Source organism: Theropithecus gelada, chromosome 8, assembly GCF_003255815.1.
Source record: "Theropithecus gelada isolate Dixy chromosome 8, Tgel_1.0, whole genome shotgun sequence".
NCBI lineage: Eukaryota > Metazoa > Chordata > Mammalia > Primates > Cercopithecidae > Theropithecus > Theropithecus gelada.
The window spans coordinates 34,945,670-34,970,018 of NC_037676.1; positions in this window are offsets into that span (position 1 = coordinate 34,945,670).

A 24,349-nucleotide genomic window follows, 5' to 3' on the forward strand; every position below is an offset into this window, starting at 1 on the left:
AGTCTGTAGCTGCCTTATTTCAATTAATCCCCTTTGTATTTCCTACCAAAGCTCACAGTTTATTCTTCATAATGAGTAATGCAACTTTTACGAATATTTATGTGTTTGTTTACTTGTTTACTAGATTTCTTCTCATTAAACTTTGTTTTATGAGCACAAAAACTATGCATTACTCATCATCATATCTCCAGTGCCTAACACAGAGCCTAGTAAAATATCTGCTGGCCAAATGAATGGATGATTGCTGTTACCATAGCTGAGTCCTAAGCTCATAGTGATCACTGCATGACAGTCAATGAGTTGACAGACTTACTGTGTTGTGGCAGGAAAAGTGACTTTATTTCAGAGAGCCAGTAAACTGAGAAGAAGGGACTACCATTCTAAAGAACCATCTTAAAGGCATGAATCTCAAACTTCTTTTTATTTTGGGGAAGAGGGAACAAAAAGGGGATAGAGGTCAGGAGGTAACTGGTGACCACAGATCTCTGGGCATTAGCAAGAGTCTGACTGGGTGGCAGAATTTCTTTATCCTTGGTCAGGTCACAATGCTTCCATAAATCTTTAGCATAACATTGTTATTTGTGAATACACCCTCCTAATCTCTCTGGGGGTTTGTTTTGGGAAGGGACTATTATCATTCTTGCTTTAAGTAAAACTAGAAACTAAATTCCTTCCAGAGTTAGCATGGCCTATGTGCAGGAATCAGTAAAGGCAGTTAGCTTGTGAGGTTAGCAGCAAGATGGAGTCCACCATGTTAGATTTCTGTCACTGTTATGTTACAAACAGACATGGGAAATACTAGGGAGGTAAAAAATATATGAAATGACATAAATCACCTAGAAGAAAAAAAGGCTTTAGTTGAACAATGAGACCCTCTTTGAGTTCCTGAGGGTTGCTGAGGCAACACTCAATTATCACTAATGATTGTGAATATGGGCCCACTTCCCTGTGAGGGAAAAGCTGTATTACCAGCGCAAAGATAATCTGTGCAAATATATGCATTTGCTTGACCAGACTTGGACCACTATGTGTGGCAAAGTTATAATTGTCTAATTTGCCTCCCACCCAATCTCATCTTATTATTGAGAAAATATAACAAAATATGCACATTTTCAGAAGTATAAAATAATGGTCTAGGTTCTTGACTCTAGGATGTGCCACATTTAATAAGGAATTTCCATGTGCCATAGCCCACATGAAGTACTGAGGCAGAATGACAAGGCCACATGGAGAAAAGTTGATATGGTGTTGAATCCTTCAAATCCTTGTATATACAAGATCAGAGAGAGAAGTCTTCAATTTTCAAAGGGAAGAAAACTAACTTCTACTGAACAGTTAGTTTAACACTCCTCTTTCCCCTCTTTTGACATGATTCTATCAAACACTTTTAAATATGAAATATAATTGACAGCTATAATGGAAAGAGGGTAGTGGTTTGTAAGTTAGGTCACAAGTTTTTAAAGGGAAAGGGCTGAAGGTTGCAGGAAAGTTGCACTTGGGGAGTCATATTTTTCACTTATTGATTGTGATAAGGGAGAAACACAGACTGCTTCAAATTGTACAGAATAAACTCTGCTTCTAATAGGAAGGTAAGCATGAAGCAGAAAAGGCCAGCCATTCTAAACAAAAGGCTATAATGCACTGGAAATTGGGTTTGAGTGTGTGTACCATGAATGCAAAACATCTGAGACAGGTCTCAGTCAATTTAGAATGTTTATTTTTCTAAGGTTAAGGACACACCTGTGACAGCCTCTGGAGGTCCTGATGACATGTGCCCAAGGTGGCTGGGGTACAGTTTGCTTGTATATATTTTAGGGAGATATGAGACATCAATCAATATGTGTAGGATGTACACATATTCTGTAAGATGTTCATCCAGAAAGGTGGAGTAACTCAAAGGTGGGGGGCAGCTGCCAGGTCATAGGTAGATAAGAGACAAGAGGATGCATTCTTTTGAGTACTTGGTCTGTCTTCCACTGAATACACAACTTAGTTTGGCTCAGTGAATCTGCATTTTTACATAAACAATAGGGCAGATGAAGCAATCAGATATGCATTTGTCCCAGGTGAGCAGAGGGATGACTTTCTGTCTTGCACCTGTGAAGATAAATGATCCGTTTACATTGCCAGGGTGAAATTCAACAGAACTTCTTTAGGGTAAAAGTCTTGAAGCTTACAAGAAACATCCTTGTGGAAAAATTATCAGGGAGGTATGTAGCTTTTTAAATCTTTGTACCTATCCTATTTAGGAATAAAATGGGAGGCAGGTTTGCTTGACATAGTTCCCAGCTTGACTTTACCTTTGGGTTAGTGGTTTTGGGGTCCTGAGATTTCCTTTCCTTTCACAGTACCTTATTTAGCACTCCTTCTAGTGATCTATCATAAAAGGAGGAGTCTGGAAGCAATCAATAAGGAGAATCAACGAGAATCTACTTCCTCATTTAGGTGAAGGGGCACGGCTTTCCTAAAGAAGGAAAGAAACAATGCAAGAAGGAAGGAAATGCAAAACAGATGGAGTCCACAGACATATTCTGGAATATACATGAGAATTAAAGCAGCAGAAGATTAAAGTATTTCTAAATATGATCTATAACTGGATACATAAGTAAATTTCATACAGTATGTGGTTTATATTCTCCGGAAAATTCATAAAAAGAGACCTCTGAAGGAAATCAAAATATTTTACCTCCAAAGATATGTATTTGACATATTTTTAAATGGCTGCCACAGAGCCAACAGAGAAGTGACATTGCAAAGCTGTCTTTTGTAGGGGGAAATTTGCATTTGTAGAGAATCTCCATTAGTGTAGTCAGGCTTTCTCTACGTTTCCTGGATCCAGGAGAGTTTGAGAGTCTGACAGTTTTAAAAGTCTAAAAAGAAACATTTGTCATCTATTCTCTTTAAAGGAGGCTTCCTCTATGTAGGAAGGCCACCTTTGCTACCCAAGTCCTTTCTTTTCTCCCTCCCATAACTTGTCTAGCCACTAAAACTTGCTTCCGGGTATGCCCTGAGTCCTCATTCTTTCTATAATCTCAAGATAGTATATAAGCTTCTGTAATTTATGTTGAGTTGGGTCTTCATTCTGAAGGCCCCAGTGTATGCAAATTAAATGAATTTGTATGCCCTTTTCTCCTATTAATCAAACTGCCTCATGTCAGTAATTTTTCAGCAAACCTTAGGAGGCCGAAAGCCTGTATGGCACCCACACTTTAAAATAAGAGAGAATTGATTAAAAAAAAAATTTAACAGAAAACTGAAATTTAAAAGACGCTAGGTGAAAGGCAGAAATAAAAAAAAGAACTAAAAGAGATAAAGCAAGACTGCACCCTAAGTAAAAACACAATAGGATAATTAAATTAATATTAATTGCAATAAAGAGCAGAATCAGCACTGGGTTACATTAGATTGTGAATGACATACTGACGATATTTTTCCAGAATGCAGAGAGAACAGAAATAGTAAGAGAGTGCACATATGGAAGACAGAGATTAGAGATCAAAGATGAAGAGAGCTGATGTTCAATAAGAGATAACAATGTATGAAAGAGAAGAAATAAAATAAAGGCATAATCAAAGTCAATGTTCTCAAGTTCAAAAGAGACATAAAACTGAAAATCAAAATAGTTAAGGAAACCAACAAAATTTTACCCCGAAACATAATTCTTTGACTTCCTTCAAGGTGGCCGTTCAAAGGGCCTGAAAAAATCAAGAATAACCCCGCAAAACTGTCTTTTGTGCAGGAGACTTGCATCTGTAGAGGAAATAAAGTGGAATCAACAACAGATGCAAACAGGCTTTCTCCAAGGCGTCCCTTCGTCTGGATCTAGGAAAGATTAACGGAGAGGCTGACACCTTTAAAGGTCTGACCTAGAAACATTTACCACAGGCTACAGTCAATTTCTTCTAAGGGCACTACTTGTGAGGTTTTATCTGCCCAATACAGAAGCCTTTGCCCCAAGCCTTTTCTCCTCTTCTCTGCCTCGTATAACCTGTCTTGCCACCTTAACCTCTTTTGCCAAGCTCTAAGTCCCCATTCTTTCTGTATCTCAAGATGGTATAAAAACATCAAACAGGTCTGGCTCGGTGGCTCACACCTGTAATCCCAGCACTTTGAGAGGCCAAGGTGGGCGGATCACGAGGTCAGGAGCTCAAGACTAGCCTGGCCAACATGGTGAAACTCCGTCTCTACTAAAAATACAAAAATTAGCCAGATACAGTGGCTGTGCCTGTAATCCCAGGTACTCGGGAGTCTGAGGTAGAAGAATTACTTGAACCTGGGAGGCAGAGGTTGCAGTGAGCCGAGATCACGCCACTGCACTCCAGCCTGGATGACAGAGCAAGACTCCATCTCTGAAGGGAAAAAAAAAAAAAAAAATCAACCATCTGGCAATTTCTTTGAGTTTTTCATGTTTGCATGACTCTTGTGCCTGTATGCGTGTTAATAAAATCTGAATGCCCTTTTTTTTTCCTATTAATCCATTATGAGTTTTTTTATAGACTGTACTCAAACCTTTCCGGGGAAAAAATGTAAAATCCTCTACAATCGCTACCAAGCAAAATTAACAAAATGAGATGCACAGGTAAACGTATCTTTGTAAAAGGTATTGAACTTTAAAAGATCAAGGCAATCAGCACCTCCCACCCCCATTCCCAGTTTTTTTTTCTCCCAGACAAGCTCGCCTGCTGTTATCACCAGATTCTCCCATTTTCCCCCTTCGCATTTTCTTTTTTTTTTTTTTTTTTTTTTTTTTTAATCTATCAACACAGTCTTTAACCCCTAAGGACCCTTCTGGATACTGGTTTGCTTTAGGTATTGAGGGGGACTCAGGAAATGAGGAGGAAGGTTAGAAGGGGTAGACAGGAAGAGGAAAGATGCAAAGTAGGAGAAACAGAGGGGACGACCTAACTTGGAAAGACTTCCTGGAATTTGAAAGCCCCTCCCTTTTCTTGGTTTCCCTCCCCTTCTTGGTTTGTAAACCAATCAGCGAAGGTGCAGAGCCAATGAGGTCCTTTACTTGATGATGTCATTTACAGAGTGCTTGACTGCTTGCTGTTTTCTGCGGGAGGACGGGAGACAACCGCCTCCGAAAGCATAGAAGACTGCACCTGCCCGGTGACTCATGCCTGTAATCCCAGCGCTTTGGGAGGCCGAGGCGGATGGATCATCTAAGGTCAGGAGTTTGAGACCAGCCTGGCTAACATGGTGAAACCCCACTTCTACTAAAAATACAAAAAAAAAAAAAAAAAAAAATTAGCTGGACAAGGTGGTAGGCACCTGTAATCCCAGCTACTCAGGAGGCTGAGGCAGGAGAATCACTTGAACCTGGGAGGCAGAGGTTGCAGTGAGCCAAGATTATGCCATTGCACTCCAGCCTGGGCAACAAGAGTGAAACTCTGTCTCAAAAAAACAAAGAAGAAGATTCTGCACCGAGGGGTGTGTTTACCTTCTGAGCCAGGAATCCAGAGAGGCTGAAAGGCTTTAGTCACACAGCGAATCTGAGGACCTAGGTGCCCCTACTGAGTGCCCTGAACCTTAAAGAGTAGAAAGGTAACTGAAAATATTTGGTTGTCAATTAAGCAGAAATAAATGTAGGAAAGATAAGTTTATGGCGGAGACAAATCAGAATTATAATAAAACAAAGCTGGGAGTGCTAGTGATAACACAGACAGCATTGATCCTCCCACCTTGCAGGCATGGTGAAAGCTTCAAGCACAGATACTGTGCTCCCCACGATGCAAACCAGTATTGGGATGGCCCACCAGGGCCTACGGATCAATTCATTAGCCCCAGTTTCCGCAATGAGCCGAGCAGCAGAAACTGAAAAGGGCTTCGAATTAGTGAATTCCTTGATAGAGTTCACTTGGTAGTAGTGAAGCAGCTACCTTGTCTGGGGTATATAACCTGGGGTTAGTAATCTTGTGCCAGGAAAATATAGGACACAAATGCACACGAGTTTAGGAGCAGAGGTTTAACATGCAGAAGAGAAGAGACAGAGAAACAGTTCTGTCTCTGTAGAGAGAGGAGTTTCACAGAAGCAAAGACTGGCTGGCAGCGGATGCACGTGATTTTATAGTCCAGCTTGAGGAGGTGGTGTCTGATTTACATAGTGCTCACAGATTGGTTTAATCAGGTTTACATAGCACTGGGAAGGCTGGTTGCCCCACCGTAATCTAATTATGCAAATAATTCACCTTGGATGGTGCCATATTGTCTGCTCCTTACTGTACACATGGCTGGCAGAGAAGGGAAGATGGATATGCCATCTCGAACATATCTAGTCCCTAGTTCCTGCTTCATTCACCAGTGCAAGTTCCGAGCTTGCTTATTTGTCTGCAGCTTGACTTTACAGCCTCCTCTTTGTTAGAAAATGATCTGGGGCTGCTTTTCATTAAACAGAAAAGCCATACTGAGGACGCCCATACCCTTACTATCTGCCTAAGTGATTTCTTCTTAACTCCTGTATAAGTAGGTACCATTAAGCTAGGAAACATAGAGGCAGAGGAAGAGCTGAATCATAGATGGAAAGATACGTCTTGGAAGTCATAAAACTATTATTCCTCTAGATAATTTTAGACTTGCTATAAAGGCCCCCAACCTCGCTCCTGACTCAAGTGAATCTGATGTCTGGAACAAAACTAAAGGACTTTCCTTTACTTTCTGGTGTCTCCCAGTACAGCCAAACTGCCTCCATTTTGCCAAAAATAAACCAAAAATCAAAAAACAAGAAAACTGTCTTGAGGCTGTGGGCGAAAGTGCTGATTTGGCTTCGAAACACTGGAAGTATAAAAGTGACTATGAAAGGAACAAGAGAAATGGCAACATCTGCTGGAGTAGCCAAAATTGGGAAGAAGATATGGTGAGACACTCAAGCTGGCAGAGTGAAGAATGCAGGAACCGGAACAATCAAGCACTGGAGGTGAGTTGCAGCCATCTCATAGCTCAGCCTCTTTGGAAAGGCTGAAAACACCAAGGAGAGAGGAGAAGAGCCTAGGAAATAAACCAACGAACCCTCGTACAAAGAGGAAGACTCTCTCCTAGTTTTGAATGTAAGTCTCCTAAGCCCAATTTATCTCGTCTTAAAATATATATATATAACAATCCCTCCATCAAATAGAACTCCTGAGTGAAGCAAAACTAAAATATTTTCCTTTCACTCAGGCAGCAGTCAAACCTAATGGTGGTGGAAATAATAGCTCTAGACTTATAGTGTGAGAGGCAACTAGGAAAGAGGAGAAGCAAAAAAAGAATGAGGCCTGTGCCACATTTTCTTTACCCAGTTTATTATTGATGGACATTTGGGTTGGTTCCAAGTCTTTGCTATTGTGAATGGTGCCACAGTAAACATATATGTGCATGTGTCTTTATAGTGGAATGATTTATAATCCTTTGGATATACACCCAGTAATGGTATTTCTAGTTCTAGATCTTTGAGGAATCGCCACACTGTCTTTCACAATGGCTGAACTAATTTACACTCCCACCAACAGTGTAAAAGTTTTCTTATTTCTCAGCATCTGTTGTTTCCTGACTTTTTAACGATCGTCGTTCTAACTGGTGTGAGATGGTATCATTCTCAGCAAACTATCACAAGAACAGAAAACCAAACACTGCATGTTCTCACTCATACGTGGGAATTGAACAATGAGAACACAAGGACACAGGGAAGGGAACATCACACACTGGAGCCTGTCAGCAGGGTGCGGGTCTAGGGGAGGGATAACATTAGGAGAAATACCTAATGCAGACGACGGGTTGATGGGTGCAGCAAACCACCAAGGCATGTGTATACCTATGTAACAATATACCTATGTAACAAAACTGCATGTTCAGCACATTTACCCCGGAACTTAAAAGTATAATAAAGGAAAAAAGAAAAATATATATCACATTGTCCTATACTTTAAAAAAATAAAGGAATGAAACCAAAGTGGATTTCCATTGGTGATTCAAGAAGATGGAAACAGTTATAGACCAAAAGCAACAAGATTTCAGATCTGCACTCCAAGAGAAAGGAAATGGAGGGAAATCCAATTTCTCAAGCAGTGGAGGAGTTGGTTGGAAATGAAAGAAGACACAAAACAGAAATCCACTTCTCTCACGCGATTCTGGAACATTCTCGAGCTGTACTATCCAATTTGTAACCCATATGTAGTAATTTAAATAATAAATTAGATTAATTAATAGTAGCCACATTTCAAGCATTCAGTTGCCACATGTGGTTGGTTGCTACTATAACTACTGTATTGGACAGTGCAGATAAAAGACATTCTTGTCATCATAGAAAAGTCTTTTGGACAAATCTGTTCTAAAGCAAGTTAGACCTCTCTCTAGACAAGAGAAATAAAAATTCTGCATTCATACAGGCATGGCGGGGGGAGTAAGTATAAAGGAGCAATGATGACTCTGAAAGCCTGAGCATCAGATGATAAATCAGTTACAGTTCACCTGAAAGTAAGAGGAATAACTGTCATAAGAACATGATCAGACAGTACATTGCTTAAATATATTCATTTTCCTGTAAAGAAAGATATTTAAATATGTCTTCTTGTGTAACATAGAGACAAATGAAAACAAAGAAATATTCCCAAAGAATATGGGAAAATTGTGGTATAAAAGCTGAAGTAAACCATGAAACTAGTTAAATATAGAAGTAAAACTAGAGACTTATAAATATAAATGAAATACAATTGAAACATCAAGAATAATTCCTAACAAAGAAGATGTATAATGTATACAATATTAGTACCTATATTCTGATCTATAGTCTCAGATCAAAAAAAAAAAATGTATATAGGGAATTGGTACTGAGGATGCAGAGAGAAGAAAGGCATGCTTTTTTGCTAATTTCGTGTAGATGGAAAGCAGTGTATTATTTCCTTTGACAGACTGATGTATTGAGAAAATTTATGATTTTAAATATTTGCAAATGCATCCTATTAAGACACCATGTATATATTTTAATTTATTATGGGAAATAGGAAAAAAACAAGTAGAGGACATTTATAAAACACTATAGTAAAAGAAACAGAAGAAAGCATAAAAACCAAAAGCGTAAAAGATATTTATGACATGTCACAATTTAGAGGGCATAGACTCATATTAATTAAAACTATCAAAACAGAATTTATATATCCTTTACAAAAAATACAACTGTAAATGAATTTTAATAAAAAGGTAAAAAAATGGAACAAAGATGTATCAGGCTATACAAAAGAACACTGGAGCTATCACATGCATCAAAATAGAAATCAATTCCAGGAACCAATAAATTGACAGAAATGGTAATTTTATTTTGACAGAAAAATCTACAATGATGATATAACAGTTATGAACCTGATACACCAAGTAACATAGAATGTAAATATAGCTGAATGTTTTTAAACATGTAGGGAAAATTTGACAGAACAATAATAGTGGGGAGTTTTAAAGACATCTCTTATTGTTTGACAGATCATTTAGGGGAAAAGAATAAATGAAAGTAATGACTAATTATTCAGCTATAAATATCTCTTGAGTAGTCCTGGCATTGTGCCAGGCTCTAATGACACAATAGTGAGAAGGACAAATATAGTACGTGTACTGTACAGTGTAATACATATGGAAAAGCTTATTCATAAAGATACATGTATATTAAGGATGTGTATAAAGGATTTGCCTACAAATATTTATAATCTCTGGACAATATATTGCCTTTTAAAAATGTAAAGTGATTACAAAAAATTAAAGTGACAAAGCTTTATTGACCTGGAAAAAAATCAATATTTCTAAAAAACTAAAATAAAATATGATAATTGCAACCTTGTATAATTTAGGAATTAAGGATAATGAGAACTCTATATTCAGTAGGACCACTTATAGCATATGGTCAAATCTATGCTGAGAGGAAAATTCATATTCTAAAATGCTTGTTAAAAATAAATGAACCAATCATTTTATTCTAAATTATCAAAAGAGATCAAGAAAATATAACAGAGAATTTACAGTTAAAAATAGAAAATAGTGAATTAGAAAACAAAAAGTATAATAGTGATATGTAATAGCACAAAATATATAAATAAATAGGAGTGATTTGTAAAAGTACAACAACTACATAAAGAAATACATATGTATATATATATAGATGCCTATGTAAAAATCTTCTTATATATATATCAAGGAATAGGTTCTTATATATTACTTCAAAATAAATCGGACAAGTCATATACATTATCTATATGAATAAAACTTCAAAAAAACCCATAAGCCATGATGTGTATAAATGGAGAGATGTATCATATTTCTGGAAAGGAAAACTCAGTATTGGAAAGATATCATTTCTTACTACAATATTGTGTACCTAAAATAAATGAAAAATATAGAAGCAGAAATTCAGAGAGCAAAAAATAAATAGAAATAAAAAATAAATGAATGAAAAATGTCAACAGGATTTTTTCTGGGCATGTTTGGGGACTATCAGTAGGGCTTTTTAAAAATTTATCTAAGAAAAAATAGATGAGAGCAGTGAACTAAAATGCCATTTAAATTTTATTGTGATTATAGATGTCTGGGCACTTGTCTGTGCACTTAGAGCTGAACAAGTTCAGTTTATTACTCATCACATCATGGGTGATTGTACACAATGGAGATTGACAGGGCACCTTGGTAAGAGGATATTATAAAGGACAGATGATCAAATTTGGGCTTCAGTTGGGTGATTTGGAGGACAGTCTAAGAAAAGAGAGGTTTATGCTGGATTTAGTGCTGTTAGAAACTGGAGACAAATCTGTAATTGGGTGTCTTAACAAAACTTTGCTAAAGGGATACGGGCTAGAGTGATACAAAAACTAAGATTGGTCTGGAAAACAATAACATTCACTTATATTTGCTAGGAGAGAGAGGTGTTTGGTATTTTGTGGTCTGCTAAGTGACAGTGACTGCTTAGGTAATATTTTGCAGTGGTTTTGTTTTGTCTCACTTTATGATGGCCTCACAATGACTTTGTCTAAAATTGATGGTCTTTGAGATTATTTCTGTCCAAGAAGAAAAAAAACATAGCCTAGCTTGTAGTGCCAGGCCTACTTCTGTCCACTCTGTGGCCTTGTAATTGTCAGATGAGTTCCTGCATCTCAAAGCCTACTTTTTCTCTTTCTGGCAATCATATTTAAACTTAACTCTGCCATATCATTTTTTTATTTTTTAAACTTGTAAGGCTGTTCATTTTTTAAATTTTCTTTCCAAGACAGAGTCTCACTCTGTTGCCCAGGCTGGAGTGCACTGGCACAGTCATAGCTCACTGCAGCCTCAATCTCCTGAGCTGAAGTGATCCTCTTGCCTCAGCCTCCAGAGTAGCTGGGACTACAGGGCCACACTACCACACCTAGCTAAGTTTTTTTTTTAGAGATGAGGGTCTCATCTATGTTGCCTAGGCTGTTGTTGAACTCCTGGTCTCAAGTAAACTGCCTGCCCCAGCCTCCCAAAGTGCTGGGATTACAAGAGTGAGCCACCAGTGCCCAGCCTTTATAAACTTTTAAAATTCTTATTTCTCTTTTTTTCTGAGTCCTTCTTGAAATTATATAACTTGTCTCTGTTCTTTCAGTACTGACTCTTAAAATGTTTAATAATCTTGGCCGGGTGCAGTGGCTCATGCGTATAATCCCAGCACTTTGGGAGGCCAACGTGGGTGGATCACCTGAGGTCAGGAGTTTGAGACCAGCCTGGCCAACATGGCAAAACCTCGTCTCTACTAAAAATACAAAAAAACTAGCCAGACATGGTGGCAGGTACCTGTAATCTCAGCTGCTCAGGAGGCTGAGTCAGGAGAATTGCTATTGCTTGAACCTGGGAGGTAGAGGTTGCACCGAGCTGAGATTGTGCCATTGCACTCCAGCCTGGGCAACAGAGCAAGACTCCATCTCAAAAAGAAAAAAAAGTTTAAAAGTCTTTAGGTAAAAATCTAAATTTAGCCACAATCTCTATCATATGGTTGATATTTTGGAATATTTTAACTCTCATTTACTCTCATTTTCCATATTATTGCTTCTACTATTTTACTTTTTTCTCACTTTGAGACATAGCAAACTAAGTCATTAGTAATATTGTGAATAGCCAATCCTCATTTAAATTCTATCAACATATTTCCAGTTCTTTATTCACACTCATTTTTTGTATCACCTTGCTTTCTTCTGTTTCCATTTTATTTCCTATTAAATGAAATGGATCCTTTTAGAAGTTATTTTACTTGGGGTTTGTAAGTGTGTGAATATCTTGTTTGTTTGCCAGAAAATACTTTTTATTTTGCTCTCCACTGCTGCATGATAACCTATCTTCTTCCTCTGTGAACTGGCTGTAGGGAATTCCCCATGAAACCATAGGTGCAGGCTGGAGAATGAAAGTAGTGTAGAAGGAGTGTGAACTATAAGAGTTTAGACATATTGCTTTCAGGGCCAACTTGAGGCGATTTCATACATAAAACTTCCATTTGATAAGGAAGTACCACTACGAATGCCCAAACTTCATGGCTTGATAGATCAGCTAATGCCCAGTTCATGCGGGGCAGCTCAGGTTGCAACTTGGTGGTCCATGTTAAACATTCAGTCTCTAAGACCCAGGTGTAGAATAAAGCTGTTTCTCAAATAGAGAGTAGTTATCTACAGAGGATAGCAGGGCTTCACTTTAAAATTCTAAGGGATTGCACTGTGATTCACTTGTAAGAGGCTGTAAAAGGCTCCAAAAAACAGTTCTTGCAATTGACACCTCAAACCCATTGATGCTGATGGATCATATGATTCAAGTGGCTGGCAGCTTGCATGGCAGCATGAACCTGTCAGAGAACCTTCTGTTGTTTTAGGCTCCACTCAAAACTATCAGCTTTTCAAGTTACTCAGTAAATGAGTTGGAGCAGCATACTCAAATTAAAAATATATTGCCTCCAAAATCCAAGAGGCCCACTAGGCATTGCGCATCTTTTTTGGCTGTAGGAGGTGAATATGTGACAACTTGTTCACCTTCGAAAGGATATCTCAATATGCCCCACCCCACTGGACCCTCAAACAATTCACTGAGTTAGAAGCCCTGAATTTTTGTCAGATTTATTTTCTACCTTCCAACATGCAGTTATTTTACCAATAAGTTTAGAGTAGTTGTTACTTCTTGCTAACTATGTCCAATCAGCAAAATGTCAGCAATGTAAAGAACCAGTATGATGTCTTGTGGAAGTGAAAGGTGATCAAGTTACCTAAATTATGAAATAGAACTGGAGAGTTGATACACCCCTGTGAAAGGGTACTAAAGGTGTACTTTCGGCCTTTCCAGTTGAAACCAAATTTCTTCTGGTGTTCTCTACTAACAGGTAAAGAGAAAAATGCATTTGCCAGACCAATAGCTGCATCCCAAGTGCCAGAGGATGTGGTAAATTGCTCAAGCAGTGAAACCAATTCTGGTACAGGAGCTGCAACTGGGGTCACTACCTGGTTAAGCTTAAAATAATTCACTATCATTCTCCAAGATCTGTATGTCTTCTACACAGGCCAAATAGGTGGGTTGAATGGGGATGGGATGGGAGTCACCATCCCTACATTCTTCAACTTCTTAATGATAGTGCTAATTTTCTGTGATCACTCCAGAAATGTGGTATTGCTTCTGTTTTATTTTCTTCTTAGGTAGAGAAAATTCTAGAGACTTCCACTTGATCTATCTAAACTTAACAGCTTTCACCCATAGGTCAAGGGAGTCAATGTGACAATTCTGCCAACTTCTGAGTATCTCTATCCAATTATGCCTTCCACATTTGAGGAAATCATCACATCATGGGTCCAGGGGCCCACTGGGCCCACTGCAAGATGGGCCCATAGTAAAATTACATTGACTTCCTTATGCCCCTACTCTGACAGATGGAATACAGTGATGTTTTAGGTTTCTTTAAATTAGTGTCACTTTAGAGCCAGAGTTTTGTAGTTCCTGAAAGATCTGATTATTTCCTTCCTTCCTTCCTTTCTTTCTCTTTCTTTCTTTCTTCCTTTCTTTCTCTTTCTTTCTTTCTTTCTTTCTTTCTGTCTTTCTTTCTTTCTTTCTTTCTTTCTTTCTCTCTCTCTCTCTCTCTCTCTCTCTTTCTTTCTTTCTTTCTTTATTTATTTATTTCTTTCTTTCTTTTCTCTCTTTCTTTTTGAGATGGAGTCTTGCACTGTTGCCTGGGCTGGAGTGCAGTGGTGCAATCTCGGCTCACTGCAACCTCCACCTCCCAGGTTCAAGTGATTCTCCTGCCTCAGCCTCCCAAGTAACTGGGATTACAGGCACTCGCCACCATGCCCAGCAATTTTTTTTGTATGTTTAGTAGAGATGGGGTTTCACTATGTTGCCCAGGCTGGTTTCGAACACCTGACCTAGTAATCCACCTGCCTCGGCCTCCCAAAGTGTTGGGATTACGGGTGTGAGCCACCACACCTAGGCTTATTTTCTTTTTTTCTAATGCACAGTTACCCTTGTCAAAGATCATAGGTCTTTCTGGCAAAGGCTAAGAAAAAGATTAAGAGTTTAAATTTTGGCAGTGTACCAGGGGTCTTCCTTAAAGAGGTCTGTCCTCTCATTCATTTAAGGGGTTCTGGGTCTGTAAAGTAGCTCAAGTCTGGGAATTAATTGTGGGGATATGATTGCCTGTTGTTACGGTTCAAGTAATACTTTTGTTCACTTAACCTATGACCCTTCTGCGTATGTAGATCTAGTAAGAATGTAATAGGCTTCCCATCTATTTCACTTCTGGACATACATTGATCAACTTGCCAACTCCATAGGTCTCTGTGTGTCACACTATTCTGATTGCTTCTTTGATTCTGCTGTCCATTATGGTAACAACACCCACTTTGTCTTTGGCAATTGAGTCAAGCCACTTGACTCCTGCAGCTTCAAAATTCAATCACCTCCATTGCATTTAGGCTTCCCAATTCAGTGACTGTAGATCCCACTATAATTTCCGACCTACAGTGATTTATCACAGAGCCCTTCAAGGCTGCTGGGGCTCCCCTCACAAATTTCTCACAGTCACAATGCAAGGTATGTTCTCTGGACTCTCCCCATGTGGGTGAGCACGTCTTAAATGACAAATGCATTCTAACATTTTAATCTCCCTTAGCCTTTGAATTCCTTCCTCTACAATATCCCAAGGCATTATGACATGTTAAGTGCATTTACTTTTGTTTCATATTTCAGCCAACCAACCAAATTGTTAGAGCCCTTTCTAACTCCTAGAGCTGCAGCCTTAAATCCATAATCTCTGCTTCATGGGGCCATATCAGTAAATTCACCCTTATTTAACTTTACATTTCTTCTACTGTTATCCCACATTCTTGATATCCATTTCATATTCCTTGTACTTCTGTTTGTGTACATTGGAGAAATCGTGTAGTTCTTTTGGAATGTAATGCAATTTCTCATGAGTCACACTTTGTACCTTACCTTTAGGAGCTTCCTTGTTGGGACTTCAGTTTAGTTATAAGTCTAGAAGAAAAGAGGAGAAACATGGGGGTGATTCCTACAGAGAATCAGCAGTTTTGGAAGGCAGCTACCTCAGTGGGCACCATTACAGTTTCCTCAGGCAAAGCAGGGTTAATCTCCTTAGGAGTAGAGCATCTGCTTTCTACTGACAAAGAAGATGTATCTGAATTTAGGAGTTCAATGTCTCCAGACTCATCTGGATCTTCCTATATGTCCCCATTCAAATTTTTAGAATCTTGTTTCTTCCCAACCAATGCCTTTAATGGTAGACACTGAAAGGCTGGGAATTCGGTTTGTGTTGTAATTCAGCTACTTGCAGGATGAGATTGTGGGTTTAGTTTTCACTAGTCTCAAGTCTGTGGCTACAGAAGATAAGAGTCATTTTAAGGGCAGACTTAGAATTTTAAGTCATTTACACTCCTCTTGGGCTGAGAATTCAAACCAAGAGCTCATTTTTTTTTCTTTCTCCACTTTCTCTAGTAAAATTAGGAGCGACCAGCCAGTCTCATTATACACATTAGTCTAACAAAAACATTCAAAGCTATCATGTACATACACCCCTGAAACCTTGTTTATAAGTATCTGATTAGTAGTATCCAGTGTTGATACTTTATGTATCTCCATTGCTACATCATGCCATGAACTATCAGTGCCTTCTTTACTAATGGAAATAGAGTCATTGGTGCCTTTAAATCTAATTTATTCTATTTGTATTCAGATTCTAGAAATTCAGAAAATGTTTTTTTTTGTTTGTTTGTTTGTTTGTTTGTTTGTTTTTGTTTTTTTTTTTTGTTTTTTTTTTTGAGACGGAGTCTCACCTTGTCACCCAAGCTGGAGTGCAGTGGTGCAATCTCAGCTCACTGCAACCTCCGCCTCCTGGGTTAAGCGATTCTCCTGCCTCAGCCTCTTGAATAGCTGGGGCTACGGGCACGTGCCACCAAACCTGGCTAATTTTTTGTATTTTTAGTAGAGATGAGGTTTCAACTGTGTTAGCCAGGATGATCTTGATATCCTGACATTGTGATCCACCTGCCTCAGCCTCTCAAAGTGCTGGGATTACAGGCGTAAGCCACCATGCCAGGCCCAGAAAATGCATTCTTAAGATTCACTTCCTCTAGAACCATTCTCAGCCAATCTGTACTGATTAGGGTTCTGCAGAGAAACAAAACTAACAGGGTGTGTGTATGTGTGAGAGAGAGAGAGAAGAGGGAGGGAGAGAGACAGAGAGATAGAGAGAAAGAGAGAGACTTTAAATAATTGACTCTTGGGAGGCTGAGGCAGGCAGATTACCTGAGGTTGCGAGTTCAAGACCAGCCTGACCAAAATGCAGAAACCTCGTCTCTACTTAAAAAAAAATAAATAAATACAAAATTAGCCTGGCATGGTAGTGCATGCCTGTAATCTCAGCTACTTGGGAGGCTGAGGCAGGAGAATCGCTTGAACCCAGGAGGCGGAGGTTGCAGGGAGCCGAGACTGTGGCATTACACTCCAGCCTGGGCAACAAGAGCAAAACTCTGTCTCAAAAAAAAAAAAAAAAAAAAAAGAATTGATGCACAGCATTGTGGAGGCTAACAATTCTAAAATCTGCAGGGTAGGCTAGCAGGCCAGAGTCCCTGGGTGTTGCTTGAATCCAAAAGCAATCTGCTGGCAGGCTCTCCCCATTTTTGAGGGAGGTGAATCTTTTCCTATTTAGGACTTCAACTGGTTGGTTGAGTCCCACCTACATTATGGAGGGTAATCTGATTTACTAAAAGTCTACTGATTTAAATATTAATCTCATATAAAAATACCTTTGAAGAAACTTCTAGAATAATGTATGACTAACAATGTGAGTACTATGGCCTAGCCAAGTTGACACAATTGAACACCTTAGACGTCTCTGTGAGAACTTAATACTTCGCTTATCATGTCATCGTTGTAAATGCAAAGATATGTTGCACAAATTAGCTGTTTTAAATGTGTAGTGTGAGTTTCCAGAGAAGTACTTATGTGCATTTTGAAGCAAATTACTTTCCTTCTGAAAAAAAAAAAAAAATGAAGCTGTGATGTACATTTTTCAGTCTCATTTGTTTCTCTTTAAGTGGAGGTTTCTACCAGAGATCTAAATTCATACTCCAGAAATCCAAAATAGAAACTTAGTTTTTGTTCCATTTTTCAATGAAGTTTCAGAAAAAATAGTTATAATTATGTCAGTCTTTATTTTTTACTGTTAGCTATACCACATGCTGAATCTTGTGATTCAAGATTTAGTAAAGCACTTTATTAAGTTTTTCCATTTACAGGGAAAGGATGGTTGTGGATGTTTTTAACTATGCCAAATCTCATTTCTCAAATCTCAGTGATAAATTAAATTAAAAATAGCTTTTTTTTCCACTTTACTTTAGATCTGTTGAGTAAGTGAATATAGCAATAATTTTTGCAGGAGAAAACCCACCATACTGATTTTAAATAACCACTTAGTATCTTTACTGCTTTGGCTCAAGTGTGCCCCTTGTTCTAAACTTGCTGGTGTTGTCTCAGATCTATCTCTATTTTCCTAACTTGCTATTTGTGTTTCTGATTTCACAGCCTAGGCAGTGATTTTTTATTTCCTTTAACCATGAACACTTCGATATTCCTCATACCTAGAAGTTAACACACAACAGGAATGGCGATTATTTTTTAGTAGTTTTTATTAACTTGTTATATTGAGATAATTACAGATTCACATGCAGTTGTAAGAAATAGAGTTCTTATGTATTGTGTACTCAGTTTGTTCCCCCACCCCAATAATAACATATTTAAAAACCATATTACAACCTTACAACCAAGATACAAACATTTATTCAATCAATATGCAAAACATTTCCATTCCTACTCCCCTTTGTTGACCACTGCCAACCGCTACTCTGTTCTCCATTTCTCTGCCTTTGTCATTTTAGGAAGATTATGTAATGGAGCCATATAGTATACAATCTTTTGAGATTGTCTTTTTAAAAGTCAACATAATTCTCTGGAGATTCATCTAAGTTGTTGTGTGTAATGACAATTTGTTTCTTTTTATTTCTAAATAGTACTTCTTGGCATGGATATATCACAATTTGTTTACACTTTACTCACTGAAGGATATCTTCATTGTTTTCAATTTGAGACTATTACAATTAAAGCTGCTATAAACATTTGTGTACAAGTTTTTGTGTGATGATACACTTTTATTTCTCTGGGATAAATGCCCAGAAGTGCAATCACTGATTTGTATGGTAGTTGAAAATTTAGTTTTTTAAAATAAATTGCCAAACTGTTTTTCAGAGTTGCCATACCATTTTCTATTGCTACCAGCAGTATATGAGTGCAATTCATTGTCTCTGCATCTTCATTTGGTGTTATCACTAGTTTTTTTGTCCATTCTAATAGATATTAGTAATATTTCATTGTCACTTTAATTTACATGTTCTTAATGTTGAACATATTTTTATGTGTTTGTCATCTATATATATACTTCAATAATATGTCTATGCATGCCTTTTGCCCATTTTGTAAATGTATTATTTATTTTTTCACTGTTGCATTTTGACTGTTCTTTATATATTCTAGATAATAGTTCTTTATCAGAGATGCAGTAGGAAAATATTTTTTTCCCAGTCTGCAGCTTGGTGTTTCATCTTCCTAAAAGACTGTTTCACAAAACTAAATTTGTTAATTTCAATTTTTTGATGTAAAGTCTAAGAACTCTTTGCCTAATGTTTAATCCTGGAGACTTTCTTCCATATATAAGTATATTTAAAGTGTTATAGTTTAAGTGAAATTATAATTTAAAGTGTTATACATTTAATTTATATTTAAATTATATAATTATAATTTAAAGTGCTATACATTTAATTCTGGGGTGACCCATTTTGACTTAATTTTTGCTTAAGTTGTGATTCTTAGGTTAAGGTTCTTTCTTTTTCTTATATTGGGATGTCCAATTTGTCCAGCACAATTTGTTCAAAGGTTGTTTTTGCTCCATTTAATTGCTTTGACATTTTTATCAAAAATCAGTTTGGCATATATGTGTGGCTCTATTTCTGGGTTATTTATTGTGTTCTATTATCTATGTGACTATCCCTCTGCTATTAAAACACAGTCTTGGTACTCTAGTTATATAAGAAATCTTAAAATCAGATAGGCAGTTACTTCCACTTTGTTATTTTTTTACAAAGTTCATTCACCTATTATGGTTCTTACACCTTTGCATGTACAATTTACAATAATCCCTATGTATACAAATAAAAGTGCCAACATTCTGATAAAAATTCCAATAAAATTGTATATCATTTTGGGGAGAAGTAAAATTTTACTATATTAAATCTTCCAACCCATAAATAGTATGTGTGTATATATATATATATATATTTAGCTCTTCCTTGATTTCTTTCATTAGCATTGCAAAATTTCATACATAACAACTCCTGCTTTTGTCAGATTTACACCTAAGTACTTCATTGTTTAAAGCAATTATAAGTAGTGTTATATTTTAAATTTTAGTTTCCATAGGTTCATTGCTAATGTATAGAAATACAATTGATTTTTAAATGTTTATCTTGTATTTTGCAATGTTGCTGAACGTACTCATTTGTTCTAGGACATTGTTGTAGATTACCTGGAATTTTCCATGTAGACAGTTATGTGCTTTGCAAGTAGGGACAATTTTATTTCCTCATTTCCACTAGGTATGCCTTTAATTTTGTTTTCTTTCCTTATTGAAGTAGCACAACTTTCTAGTACAGTGCTATGCTAAATAACAGTGGTGAGAGTGAACGTTGTTGTTTTGTTTTTGATATTAAGAGAAAGCCTTCAGTATGTCACCATTAATATGTTAGCTGTAAGTATTTTGTCCTCTCTTTTTTTCTTTTCTTTTCGTTTTTTTGTTTGTTTGTTTGTTTTTGTTTTTTTTTCTTTTTTCTTTTTTTTTTTTTTTGAAACAGGGTCTGCTTCGATCACCCAGGCTGGAGTGCAATGATGCAATCGTAGATCACTGCAGCCTCGAACTCCAGGAGTCCAGCGATCCTCCCACCTCAGCCTCCCATGTATATACTCTTTACAAAGTTGAACAAGTTTCCTTTTACTGCTGTTTTTCTAAATGTATTGATCATTAATGGATATTTAAGTTTGTCAGATGTTTAGATGATTCAATTTATATGGCAGTATGATTTTTCTTCTTTAGTGTGTTACTATGGTCAATAACATTAACGGCTTTTCAAATATTGAACCAGCTTTGCATTTCTGGAATAAGCTCTACGTAGTAATGGTTTACAATTCTTTTTACATATTGTTGACTTCCATTTACTAATATTTTGTCATGAATCTTTGCATGTATATTCACATGGAATATTTGTCTGCTGTTTTATTTATCTACACAAATTTTGTCTGATTTTACTGTCAGAATAATACCAGCTTTATAAATTGAGGTAGAAAACTTTTTCTTCTTTTATCTTTTCTAGAAGACAAATACGTAGTATCTATAATACTAGAATGGGTAGAAAGCCTGAAAAGCTTTTTCTAAAATTCTGCAGTAAAGCTATTTGGACCTAGATACTTCTTTTGGGGGGATTTAAAAAAAATAAAGTGCACTTTTTCCTTAATGATCATAGAACAATTCAAATTATCCATTTCATAATGGATGAAGTCATTTGCATTTTTTGGAGGAAGTATTCAATTTTGTCTATGTTGTCAAATTTATGCATATAAATTGTTTGTATTACTACCTATTATCCTTTTGATATCTGTAGGGTTGTAGAAATAACTCCTGTTTCATTCTTGATATTGCTTATTTGGGTAGTCTTTCTATTTTTCCCCCCAGTCTTGCTTTAAGTTTATTTTCTTTTTTAAATAAATAACTGCTTCTTTCATTGATATTTAAAATTTTTTCTATTTTTCATTTTATTAATGTCTACTCTTTGTTTCCTCATCTTTATACTTTTATATTAATATATGTTTACATCATTTTTGTAAGTTATTGAGATAGAAGCTTAAATTATTGATTTGAGACTGGTCCTCTTTACTAATTTCAGCATTTAGTGTTACAAATTTCCCCTTTAGCACTATTTTAGTTGTGTTCTACAGTTTGATATATTGTAAATTCGTTTTCATTCAGTTCAATGCAGTGAAATAATTTCTTTGAAATTTTCCTTTTGACTCATGGATTACTTATAAGTGTGTTTACTTTCCAAGTGTTTTAATATTTTCCTGTAATATATCTGTTACTGATTTTAGTTTGAGTCCATTGTGGTCAGAGACTAAACTCTGTATTCAGAGATTAAACTCTATATGAATTCAATTATTTTATGAGGTTGAGGCTTGTTTCATATTCCAGGATATGGTCTATGTTGTTATATGTTTGATGAGTACCTAAAATAATGTATATTCTGCAGTTATTTGACAGAGTGTTCCATAAATTTTGACTAAATTCTATTGTTGATGGGGTTATTGAGTTTTTCTATACGTTCATTGTCTAATTTTTTAGTCAGTTACTGAAGGATGGTCTCCAAACATAATCGTTAATTTGTTTTTTTCTTTCAGTTTTATGAGTTTTTGCATCACATATTTTACAGCTCTGTTGTTTGGTGTATACACATTAGGATTGGTATGTTTTCTTGGTGGAATAAGTCTTTTACCATTGTATAATGTCCTTCTCACTTCCTGGCAAGAAACCTTTCTTTGCTAAGAACCATATTTCGTATGATATTAATATTGTGACTCCTACTTTAATTGATTAATGTTTGCATGACATTCATCCTTATGCTTAACAACCTACCTATATAATTATATATGAAGTAAGTTTCTTAGATAGTACATAGCTGAATCATGCATTTTAATCCACAGTGACAATCTGTCTTTTAATTGTTATATTTAGGTAATTTACATTTAATACAATTATTGATATGTTAAGGTTTAAGTCACCTGCTTTTTTGTGAAAATATTCTTTCATGATAAAGAAAAAAACACCTAATTTTTTTCTCACTGCTTTTCATTTCTCTGTTTCCTTTTTTGTGGCTTCCTGTGGGCTTATTAAATATATATATTTTTAAATTGAGTCTCTTAATGTATCTTTTTGTATTGTATTTTTAGGGGATGCTCTAGATATTACATTATATATTCATAACTTATCATGATCTTCTCAGGTTGAGGTTTTACCAGGTTAAATCTAAGTAGAAATCTTACCTTCTATTATGTTCCTTGACTTTCCCCATTTAAATATAATTGCCTAAAATATCAAACACCATGAAAACATGAGATTTATCCTTGGGACACAAGGATGACTTAACATATGCAAATCAATAAATTTGATATACCACATTAACAGAATAAAGGTTAAAAATATGATAATCTCAATAAATGTGAAAAAATTGATAAAATGTAATATTCTTTCATTATAAAAACCCTTAACAAATTAGGTAGAGAAGGAATGTACCTCATTATAAAGTGCATATATGACAAGCACATAACATCACACTCAGTGGTGAAAATGTGAAAGCTTTTTTTCTAAGATCAGAAACACTGACTTTCATCACTGATATTTAACATAATGTTGGAAGTCCTAGCCAGAGCAATTAGACAGGAAAAAGAAATAAAAAGCATCCAAATTGGAAAGGAAAAAGTTATTATAAATTGTCTTTGTTGCAAACAACACAATCTTTATATATAGAACACCCTACATTCTACCAAAAAATTGTTAGAATTAAGTAATGAATTTAGTAAGTAATAAGATACAAAGTCAGCATTAAAAATCAGTTGTGTTTCTATACACTAACAACAAATGGCCTGCAAAAGAAATTAAGACAATAATCCCATTTACAATGGCATGAAAAGAATAGAATACTTAGTAATAAATTTAACCAACGAGGTGAAAGATAGATACCACTAAAACTATAAAACATTGATGAAAGAAATTGAAGATACAAATTTAAAAGTATCCTTTGTTTATAGGTCAAATATTAAGAATTAATATTGTTAAAATTTCCATATTACCCAAGGAAATAACAGAACTAATATTGTTAAAATGTTCATATTACCCAAGGTAATCACAGATTCTATGCAATATTGATCAAAATTCCAATAATAAATTTTTTCAGAAATAGAAAACACAATTTTTTTTCCTGTGAGCTGATCAGTGTCACCTTACTCTCAAAAAAACTCCTAATCTTATTTATTAGAAAGGTGTTCAATAAAGCATTAACTTCTGACTACTTTCCTTACAAATAGCTTAAACAGAAGCCCAGTAGATTTTGAATTGACAAATCAGGAGTCCCTGTACCATGGTTTAAAAACCTTGTTTTAAAGCAGTGGAAAGAACTTTCTTCAGATTAAAATCTGTTGACAGCTAATGCCTGACCTTGCCCACCAGCAGCCACTGGGCATCTCCTCCAAGCTCTGTGGGGAGCCTGGAACTCACTAACCGCAGGTGAAGGATGGCTGATCTGTGAGGTTCTGTTCCATCGGTCCTAATGCCCTTCCCTAAATGAAGGATGTCTCAAAACTCTGAAGCATCCTTAAACCCAATGTGCAAGCTGAATCTGCTGGCCTACAAGACATCAGGAACTAAAGGCAGTTCATGTGCTAGGTCTGGCCTGTGTTTATTCTCAGCCTAAAGAAAATCTGCTCCAAAGATGGGCCACATCCACCTTTCTTGTTTCCACACACCTATGTCAATCTACATCCTGTGCACTGGACCTAAGCCCCAGGTTGCATTGCTTCCTCCAAAGGATCAGCCCTGCCTGATGACATGGCTATTTATGGAATCCTTCCTCTCTGCTTTTCAGGCAGGTTGAGCCTTTACTTTTTACCAGCTAGTTGAACACAACCTTTGCTTTAAACCTTAGCTGAGACATGATAATGAGGGAACCACAGAGCTAGAAAATACTTA